We start from the raw sequence: 5,290 nt of genomic DNA on the forward strand, positions 1-5,290 counted from the left end.
ATTGTTAAATTTGGAAGTAGTTTCATGCTCTATGTTATCTAAAAATAAAAATTAGGCCAAAGCAAATAAGAAGATGGAATGGAAAGAAAAAGCAAACTTAAGAATTGAAACTACTGCAGGGAGAATAAAAGCAGTAATTCCTCAAACCAGTATTTACTAAAAACCCTGTCTTGGACATGGAAGTGGGGTGATTTGGGGGGAGGTGAACAACTGACAAGTCATGCAATCATTTTATAACTTGGTTTGTTTTTGTAATGGTGTATTCAGAGCTATTCTGAAACCATTTGAGAAGCATTACAGGATTAAGTAAATAAGTAATTGTGTCAATGCTGTTTCAGAACTCTAGCTACCTGAGCTGTCATGTCCTACACATGGCCACCACACTACTCAAATATCTGTTATTAGTGACTGTGTCTGCGTGTAGGACTGTGTTAGTCGCTCAGTCATGTCTGGCTCTTTGTGACCCCACGGACTGTAGCCTGCCAGGCTTCTCTGTCCATGGAATTCTCCAAGCAAGAATACTGGAGTGGATTGCCATTCCCTTCTTCAGAGGAATTTCCCAACCCAGGGATTGAACCCTGGTCTCCTGCCTCGCAGGCAGATTCTTTACCATTTGAGCTACAGGGAAGAGGTCACCAATTCTAAGTGGTCTGCTCCTACAGGGAGGATTACTTTTCACTCAACTAGCCCTCCCACTACAAAGGACACCACCCAACAAGGACTAGACACTGTGTGGATCTACCAATGGCTCCTGGCTGAACCATTAGTACACACACTTAGATACCTGATACCATAGTGAAATTCCCAGGCATGATCTCTAAGGGGCATGAATTCTCATTCCAGAGGACAAGACCGCCAAACTTGGGTGATTCAACTCTGACAAATAATTGGGCCCAGCAAATAGTGCAACCCTTTCGACCACCTGCATTCTCATTTGCCCATAGAGAGTCCTTGATGAAACCAATTTATGTGGTTACCAGAGAGGCTGCTTCATTTTAGTGAGGATACAACCAAGAGAGTGCCCAAAAGGCCCTCCAACAGGCCTCCTGACCCTCATTAGATGTTTGATTTACAGATCTCCAAAACATCTCTTTGCTAATGGAGACTATGGCACAAGGGCCCTATCATGGGTAGAGGCATCCATTGGGCTTCTGTAGTTATAACTACTGGGAGTTGGCTGAAAGGCACACTACTTTGTAGACATAGGTATTCACCTGCTACTGGGTGTTGGGCCATTCATCTTCTGGTCACAAAATGCTCTTAAGGAGCATGGTATCAGTATTTCTGCTTTTCTCTCTAGGTATCTCATGGTATCTGATTTTAGTCAAAGTGAAATATTTCAATAAGAATATATGCTCAACAAATACATTTTCATAAACCAAAATAAAAACATCTCCTAATGAGTTTAATTTAAAACAATATAAAATTTTCTGTAGTTTTTGCACTTACTAGTAAATCTTTCACCTGTGTGAAAGCTTTCTTTCTTCACTTGAATCTCTGATTCTGACATTGCCTCTTGATGGTCAAGCATATGAATTCCATCTGGTACTTCATCTTGAGCTACAAAAAGAGAAGAATTTAGTCAACTAAATAAAAATAAAGATCTACTGTGAAATGTTTAGCTTACAATTTATAAAATGAAAACAGCAGCAGTTATCTCATTTTATGAAGTTAAGAAGAAAATCACCATATTGTGAAGTCTGCTATGAAAACTATGAGAAGAGTCTTAATGAGTGTGTGTGAAAGTTACCTTACCATAAAAATAATACTCATGGAATTCAAATGTGTTTTATGTTTGCTAAGTTTCTCATTTTCTGAGTTGCCTCAATATTTTGTTAATATAATTCAATAGACCAAACAAAGAAAATACATATGTACAAGGTTTTTCATAGCATAATATTTGTAATTGTAAAATATTAAAACCACTTCAACATAAAGCATAGGAGACTGGTAGGCTGAAGTATCATATGTAAAGTATAAAAATATAGACTGTAGGGTGCAATGTGCACATGGAGCTGTACAAACAAGTATAAAAGGAATGATAAAGATCCTGATGAAATGATTGGGAAGCATCTCCAGGATACAGTGTGTAATGGGGGAAAAAACCTAAAAGAGAGAATACCAAGTATGATTTAAGAAAGAAGAAAGGAAAGAAAGAATAAAGGAAATTTGAAAAAAAAAGATGATGAAAGATCCTTATTTTTAAAACAAGAAATACAGGAAATGTAAATAAAAAACAATATACTGGGTCACAAGAGTCCCTGCAGACATGACTGACTGAGGCATACCCAGTAACTACTATTTGCTCTCATGCTGTTCTGACAATGAAGGATACTCCGTGATATAGCCAGTTTCTGAAATTCAAGCCTAATGAAAAAGAACCCAGGTTTCTCAGTTTCATTTGACCAGCAACCTGAGGAGACTATACAGACACCACTGTGAAGGAGCTACTCTTGAGAACTTAGTGAGCGAAACAGACACCTTGCTGGCTGTGTCTCAACAGAATGCCTGGTTCTGAGTTTCCTGACAGGGGCCACTGTTTCCAAGGAGGACAAGGGAGGGGATGAGGAAGAAAAGACACAAACACCTGAGACAATCTCCTTTCTCTTCTGGCTGACATTTGGTTTCTGACAACTTCTGCCCACGCATGGTAAGCTCCTTGCCACTGGAAACACTGTCTAGTTACCCAGCAATGGAGGCTCAAGGAAGGGATGAATGGACTCTCTAGCACACATCTTGTGCCAAGAAGCGAGCCATGGTGGCCAACACAGCCCCATGAGACTTAAAACGGTGATGAACTTATTACTAATAACGTGCTCCCCCCAGTGACCTTAAGATGAATCTGACAACTTTACTTTTACCCAGAACACTTGGCTTTTCAAAATAAGCAAGGTTAGGGATTCTAGTCTCCAATACTGGCTTCTAGTTTACCAAGGACTGTTATCTCCACAACTCTGACACCAGGATGAGAGGAACAGAAGAAATGCATTTTGACCCTTACTTAAACCTGAACATGGTGCGGGTGCCTTTAGGCATCATGAACTTCTATGTCATAGCTCCCACTGCTGAACACATAATTGCATGCATGCTAAATTGCTTCAGTCATATCTGACTCTTTGCAACTGCATGGACTGTAGCCTGCCAGGCTCCTTTATCTGTGGCATTCTCCAGGCAAGAATACTGGAGTGGGTTCCCATGCCCTCCTCCAGGGAATCTTCCCAATCCAGGAAATGAATTTGCAAATCTTGTATCTCCTGCATTGTCAGACTGCTTATTTACCACTCGTACCACCTGGGAAACCCTGAATATATCATTAGTACAGATGTATTTTCTGTGTGAACTCAAACTCACATAAGCCCCAAGCCACGATGAGCACTGCTGCCCTCAGGATCATTTCCGTGGCACACATGGAAGACTGCAAACCTACCAGACTACCAGTGCCTAGAGACATATCTTCAGATCAACGACTAAGTAAAGGAAAAACAACTGCTAGCCATCTTTGCGGACTTTCAGTAAGGCAAATGTCTCTGTGAGATTATTTCTCCATTCAGTTTAACTAAGTAAACCTATGCGAAGAGCCTTACGTGCCTAGACTGGACTACAGAACTACTGTACTAGAGCTCAGTTCTGTGGTACAGATCAGGACACTGGCCTTACCTGACATTGTGACCATCCTAGAGGCTCCTGCCCCAGCTGAGGGAAATAGGTATGAAGGAATTCATGTTGCAAATGCTCCTTCAATGTCTCTGTCCACACAGATGATATAATCAGTTTGCTTTTTGCTTAAAAGGTTGGAATACACCTTTAACGTCCCTGCATAATGCCATGAGCAGGAAGAAGTCCCATTCCCAGATGGAGCACTGGGGTTCCACACTATTGTTGACATCCTCATCCTCCTGGTGCATCCTGGCGTATGTACTATCCCACCAGGCCAGATGCTATGTTGACCATGCTTAGCAGCATAGCAGGGTCATTAACAGAAGCATGGACAAAGACCTTGTGGCAAAGGGCAATACATATCATTCTAGAGGAGATATCTTCCAAAATTTGTCCTGTCAGTCACAACAAATGAGAGCCCACCAAAACTCTGTGGAACTATTCTGCTACTGGCACTCTTACATTCCCCTCATGGGCCCTGATTGCAACCATCTACTAAGTTTCAGAAAAAACACCTGCATATGAAAGGATCTCAACTAACAGGATGGTCTGGAGGCAAACAAAAAATGTTCCCAGTCACATTTTCCCTTGAAACTTCTGATCTGACTTTGAGATAAAATTCTCAGCACTTCTCTTTTCATCAGTTAGTCTTTGGAAGATGGCAATTCCACAGGACAGGGGATTAACTGGGACTCTCTATGTCTAACTTCCTGGAGTAGGGTGAAAGGTACATACCTCTTGAAGACAACTATGTCCCTTTTATTGGTTTGGTGGATACTGAGTGCATGACCCATGACTAAGAAAAATATGACAATCAGAAATATTGACCAAGTATTTTAGAACTTTAGTTTTTATCCTCTAGCTATCTTAGGATATTTATACATTAGGTCAAAGTATAAAATATCTACTATATATATGTATACACACATAATTTATGAAGCAAAGAACAAGATCTTTGGCTGTAATTAACTTTAAATAATTTAAAGTTATCTGTAATTAGTATGCTTACTGTGTTTTTTCTCTTCTTGTTGCTTTACCATCATTTGGCTTTTTGATGTTGATTCTCGATGGTCATGCATAAGATTTGCATCTGATATTTTTTCATGAGCTACAAGAGAGATATAGTTAGCCCACCGAATAGAAAAATACAACTACTATGAAATCTCTACATATCAAATTCATAATAAGCAAACAGAAATATTCTAATTTTTCTGAAGTTATAGTGAAGTTACCATAATGCTGGATCTGATAACACTGTGAGAGGAGTTTTAATAGATGTGTTTGAATCTTTCTCATTATTTCATAAATATTTCCAGACATTATATATAGTTTGTATTTGTCTCTGTTTTTCTTAGGTTATTTATATTTTATAGATTACATAGACTTCAGAGACCAACCAACAAGACACATGTGTACTATTTGCTAGTTACAGTACTATTTGTAACTGCATCTAAATGTTCATGCATGGGAAATTATGTAAATAAGCTGATATATGTACTATAAACTTTGTGAAGTGAAGTGAAAGTCATTCAGTCATGTCTGACTCTTTGGACCCCTGTACAGTCCATGGAATTCTCCAGGTCAGAATACTGGAGTGGGTAGGCTTTCCCTTCTCCAAGGGATCTTCCTGACC

The sequence above is a fragment of the Muntiacus reevesi genome, chromosome 2, assembly GCF_963930625.1.
Source record: "Muntiacus reevesi chromosome 2, mMunRee1.1, whole genome shotgun sequence".
Taxonomy (NCBI): domain Eukaryota; kingdom Metazoa; phylum Chordata; class Mammalia; order Artiodactyla; family Cervidae; genus Muntiacus; species Muntiacus reevesi.